The 6,000-nt window shown below is 39.0% G+C and overlaps 1 protein-coding gene across 2 annotated transcripts in view; it reads right to left on the reverse strand.

Annotated features, from left to right (window-relative positions):
* The window catches only part of HEPH (hephaestin), a 110,595-nt gene extending 107,249 nt beyond the window's left edge, over nt 1–3,346 (reverse strand). Inside the window, exon 1 of one of the 2 annotated variants that reach the window (XM_072815273.1) lies at nt 3,008–3,346. The gene's annotated coding sequence lies outside the window, so the exon portion shown is untranslated. The remainder of the gene's footprint in view (nt 1–3,007) is intronic. The other variant, XM_072815272.1, reaches the window with a different exon arrangement.
* Between the last annotated feature and the right edge of the window lie 2,654 nt (nt 3,347–6,000).

A 6,000-nucleotide genomic window follows, 5' to 3' on the forward strand; every position in this document is an offset into this window, starting at 1 on the left:
ATAAGCCTTTCTTTTCTGGGAGGGAAAATGGAGAGTGTTAAAAGCCCCAAAGGGTTCTAGATAGTACAAGTACAATTTATATTATTATTTAATCATTATTACTGTGTCCTAGCATGCCAGAGGTGAGAAAATTGAGGCCCAGAGGGGAAGGGGCTCACCTGAGGTCCTGAGAGCTAGTACTAGAACCTAAGATTCCTGATCCCTTGGCTTGGCAATAATGTTCAGCATAACACCACCATACCATTCCTGAGACAATATGATTCCACTATATATTGGTATTTGTAGTAATAAGAATGCTTTATTTTCTCATACCCCAATTGTGGTATCAATGAAAGCAAACTGATTTCAGATTAGAATACCTGGACTTAAATCCTTCTTCTTGCCTGTAATAGCTATGTGATCTTTCAATAAATCACTTTTACCTACGTGAGCCTCAGTTTTCTCATCTAAAAATGCAAATATTTATCTCACAGGATTGTTTGAAGTTCAAACAAAATGACAGATTTGAGCCCATAGCAAAGACCTTGGAATACAATAGATGCTTAGTGTAAAGATCAAAAGTGTTATAGATTCATACATCCATAAAGACTTTTAGAAATCATCTTTTTTCAACTCCTTGATGTGACATATAGAAAAGTGAGGCAGAGAGGTAAAAGGATTTGCTCAAAGTCAATCAGCCAGTTACTGGCAAAGCCAGAATATGAACCCATGTTTTCTAAAATATATCTGCTATTTGGACATTAAGCATGAAAAATAATTTAGATTCTAAGCTGATAGTTTGGTTCAGCTATCATTTATTGGCTTATTCTATGACAGTTTGGATCTTAAAACATGAAGCCAAGTAGTTGTTTCTAAGTGTTTGAGGTTCTCTTTTATGTAGTCCTCAGATCCATAATCTCAATAAATTCTTCAATTTGTGAGGCAGAAAATGAGCACATTATTTCAATAAGAAAATTAACTACTGTACACAACTCCATAAGTATCTGAAGCAGTTAAACCAGTGTGGTCCTGGGCATTTTGGTGAGAGGAATGAAAGGAGCCTATTGTTCTGTTCACTTTAACTTCCCTGCACACCCAGCCAAGCTTCCTCCACCCTCTCTGACACTCACTTTCTCAGTGGCCTAGGACTCCCCTAAGCCCAGCCATATACAGGTTTTCTTTGAAAAGAAAAAAAAAGAAATGAAAGCAAAGTAGGGTTTGGAAAGCAAGGTTAACTTTGCTAGAGTAAACACTTCCTATTTATGTCAGCAGCCTAGTGATGCTTGTCTGCAGACCACAGCATGAGTCAGCCAACCCTGCTCAGTCAGTATCCTGAGTTGCAGAGTCTTTCTCATAAAGCCCAACGTTCTAATCTGATTGGTGTTACTGCAGTGGAGTGAATAGAAGAGGGTGGTACTGGGTGCCTTTTTTCCCCCAAACCAAACTATTGGAATACCTTGTTTGGCCTGGTTTGGTACAAAATCTGGGATGGTTCTTTTACCATATCCAGGTATTTTTCAAATCCCTGTTACGATCTCAGGAGGAATTACAGGGGGGTGGGCTACATTTTTGCTTATCAAAGCTTGATAGTTGGTCTTTGCTGAAAGGGGAAGGAGAATGTACTGTCAGTATGATCAGCCAAAGCTCACAGACAGATTCCAGCAGCTCTGTTTAAGAAATGGGGCCCTTTGCAAGAGTTATTAGATGTGGGAAGGGCCCTCACCCCCATCAATTTTTTTTCCTTTTGCTGTGAAGCACAGTTATCAGTCCTTCCTGTTATTCTAAGGCCATGGTTTCTTGGTAATAGAGAAGGATGAAACTGGCAATAAAATGAAGAGCTTTCAGGCAGCCAGGATGGCTCAGTGGTTTAGTGCCACCTTCAGCACAGGGCATGATCCTGGAGATCCCAGGATCGAGTCCCATGTTGGGCTTCCCTGCATGGAGCCTGCTTCTCCCTCTGCCTGTGTTTCTGCCTCTCTCTCTCTCTCTCTCTCTCGAATAAATAAATAAAATCTTTAAAAAATGAAACGCTTTCTACATACCAGGCCCTATGCTATAAACTTTACATACATTCTTTAAGTCTCATGACCATCCTGTGAAACAATTATTCTAATTCTGCTTATTTTACACCTAAAAAAAGCAGGCTCTGAGACAGAAGGAAACTTATTCAAGGTCACATTGTTAGGAAGTAAAAGGGGAGGGGGCATTTTACTGGATCCATCTAGACTTTTAGCCACCACATTCCCATACTGTGCTATAGTGAGAAATAGAGAAACTTTTTGAGATAAGGAAAATGACTTCAAAATTATGTGCCTATTGTGTGCCAGTCGCTGCTAGATTTTGTTTAATGTACATTAACTCTAACTCTGCCATTTATAGCAACTCCTAGAGTGAAAACCCAGGACTGTATTACCAGCATTTTCCATCAAGGAGACCAGATGTAGCTAAAAGATAGCCTGGATTAACATAGGTCAGTATCCTAAAACCTAAGAAGACCCAGAAGAATTGGAAATATTAAATTAAAAAATAAACTGAAAAAAAGGCAAATGAGCCCTAAAATTTCTGAGTAAAACTGGAGTCTGGATTTTTTAAAACCAATGTTTTTCCTTATTCCTGCTGAAAGAGAAGATAGTGAAAAATGACTAGTCTGAGTCAAATGACCTAGATGCCAGCCCTGGTTTGCTCTGGCAGTAACCAACCATGTGCCCTTGACCCAGGCTCTTCTTTTTTCCTGTCTTCAGTTTCTCCATTTGTACAATGAGGGCCTTGAACTAGATATTGACCTTCTCAGATCTATAAATTTACATAACTGGTATTCCATGGAAACAGCATATTCTTTACATGAAGAGTAGAAGAGAAAGAGGTTTCAAAACTTATACCAAAATATAAGTAAAAAATGGGTACAGACTAATTTTGGAGGAAAGGTATAGAACTCTATACTTCTTTGGAAAGGACTACATCTACCCACCAGACCCAGGTATAGGAAGGAGACAGGTATGATAGTGGTTCCACCACCTAATATCCTTACTTTGTGATGAGATCTTGGCTAGAAGCGAATGCTCTTCTCTAGGCAGGCTTGATACATTTTTCTTTCCTGGATTTAAAGTGTCTGGAGCAGGGTCCAGAGAGGAGAACCTTCAAAGACTGAGCTGGTGGGGCAAAGTCTGGGTTATAAACCAGTGTAAGTACTTAAGGGTGCCTAGACACAGGAGCTTCCCCCACAGACTGCACCCCAGGCTTAGCCAAGTAGAAGCAACCAACAGGGAGAAGGGAGGAGCCACAAGCTACAGTTTCCTCAGAAATGCTTAGTGATCAAAGGAAGCTGGATCAGGCCACAGCAGCCCTTGGAGTTATCTCCCTCTTCCCCTACTTGGCACAGAAGTAGACCTTGAAGTTAAAGGGGGTAGGTGGGGATAAAATCCATTAAGCTGAGATCCAAGTCCAGGCTCTAAGGCATTTATGACAGGGAGTGGAGGGGATAAGGTCTCTGTTCTGACTCATAAAAGACAACAGGAAACAAGTCATATAGTCACTTAAGTCAACACAATGAAGGCTTCAGGAGGCCAGTGAGGCTAGGTTTCTTAGCTTGTATTATTAATTCAGCAATTTTAAGAGAGCATGCAATGCCTACTTCTTCTACAAATCCTGGACATATTTCTGGTGCCCTTCCTCAGGAGTCACCTAAGAAATGTTTAAGTCAATACCTATATAACAGTAGTTGGTAAACTATTTCAGTAAAAAGCCAGTTAGTAAATATTTTATTTGGGAACATATAGCCTCTCTCTGTCATATCTATTAAAATACGCCATTGCAGAACATTAGGTGTATCTATGAACAAATGAAAGTTAATTTAAAAAACAAGAAGCAAGACATATTTGCCCCACAAGCTATAGTTCAAACACCCCTGCTGTAGATTGTTTTGCAATATAAATGCTGGCAAAATGGCAACTTATCAAGAGCAGAGAAACTAGAATCAGACATCATGGATACAAATTTCAACTTTATGACTTCCTGAGTCTATGACCTTGGAGAAATCATTAAATCCTTCTAAACCTCAGTTTTACCACTGTAAAATTCCAAAAATAAGTTATTATTTCAAATTTTTCAATAAAGAAATTAATCTAATTTCTCCTTTCTCATTCTTAGAAAACAAGTTGTAATAATTCATGTTTAAAAAAAAGAATATTTCCAGAATCTTGGTTTTAAGTTCTACTTATATTACTAAAGTAAGCACAGATAATATTGGGAAAGCCATTTTGCCTTTATGAGACTCAATTACTTCAATAGTAAAATTAATAAGGTGATCTACATTTATAATTTTTCAAAATTATTTTTGGCAGCAAAACTGTTTCCCAAAAGGAATCTTATGATAAACCCTCACTATCTATGGAAGATGAAGGTGGAGCTTTTCTGGTAAGGCTAGGAGAGAGAGAGAGAAACTGTGCAGGGTTAAGGGCACCCACGAACCTGTCCACTTGTATGGCTGCCCACCCAGGCAATATGGTTAACCCTGGAACACCAGCAAAGAATTTTGATGGCTCTAAAAGCACTTTGGAGAAACACAAGACCAGAATGTATTTGTAAGTACTTTAAGTCTCAAAACAAAAAGGCAACCTCCTGACTGGGAAAAGATATTTACAAATGATATGCTCAATAATGGGTTAATATCCAAAATATAAAGAATTTATACAACTCATGGGGTACCTGGGTGGCTCAGTCAGTTAGGTGTCCAACTCTTGATTTTGGCTCAGGTTATGACCTCAGTGTTCTGAGATTGAGCCTTGTATGGGGCTCTGTGCTCAGCAGGGAGTATCTTGGAGATTCTGTTTCTCCCTTCCCTTTGCCCCTCCTCCTGCTCCTCCTCCTCCTCCTCCTCCTTCTTCTTCTTCTTTTTCTTCTTCTTCTTTGTCTTCTTCTTCTTCTTCTTCTTCTTCTTCTTCTTCTTCTTCTTCTTCTTCTTCTTTTCTCTCTCTCTCTCTCTCTGTAAAATAAATAAGTGAACCTTAAAAAAATTTATAGAACTCAAAACCAAAACCCAAAATCAAACAAATAATGTAATTAAAAAATAGGCAGAGCACCTGAATAGATATTTTTTAAAAGAAGACATATAGATGGCCAAAGACACATGAAAATATACTCAACATCACTAACCATCAGGAAAATGCAAATCAAAACCACAATGAGATACCACATCACACCTATCTGAATAGTTGAGATAAAAAAAACACAAGAAACAAGTGTTGGGGAGGATGTGTAGGAAAAAGAACCTTCATGCACTGTTGGTGGGAATAAAATTTGGTGCAACCACTATGGAAAACAGTATGGAGGTTCCTAATAAAAATAAAAACACTGTATGATCCAGTAATTTCACTACTGGGTATTTACCCAAAGAAAATGAAAACACTGGGGATCCTTGGGTGGCTCAGCGGTTTAGTGCCTGCCTTTGGCCCAGGGCATGATCCTGGAGTCCCAGGATCGAGTCCTGCATCAGGCGCTCTCTCTCTCTCTCTCTCATGAATAAATAAATAAATAAAATCTTTTTAAAAAGAAAATGAAAACACTAATTTGAAAAGATATATTCATTCCTATGTTTATTGCAGCATTATTTACAATAGCCTAGATATGAAAACAACCTAAGTGTCCATCAATAGAAGAATGGGTTAGAAAAATGTGTTATGTATATACAATGGAATATTATTCAGCCATAAGACAACGAAATCTTGCCATTTGCAGTAACATGGATGAACCTAAAGACTATAATGCTAAGTAAAGTAAGTCAGCCAGAGAAAGATAAATACCACATGATTTCTTTCTTACGTGGAATTTAAGAAACAAAACAAAGGAAAATGATTTTTAAAAATAGGTTCTTGGGATCCCTGGGTGGCGCAGCGGTTTAGCGCCTGCCTTTGGCCCAGGGCGCGATCCTGGAGACCCGGGATCGAATCCCACGTCGGGCTCCCGGTGCATGGAGCCTGCTTCTCCCTCTGCCTGTGTCTCTGCCTCTCTCTCTCTCTCTCTCTA

Source organism: Canis lupus, chromosome X, assembly GCF_048164855.1.
Source record: "Canis lupus baileyi chromosome X, mCanLup2.hap1, whole genome shotgun sequence".
In the NCBI taxonomy this organism is placed as follows: domain Eukaryota; kingdom Metazoa; phylum Chordata; class Mammalia; order Carnivora; family Canidae; genus Canis; species Canis lupus.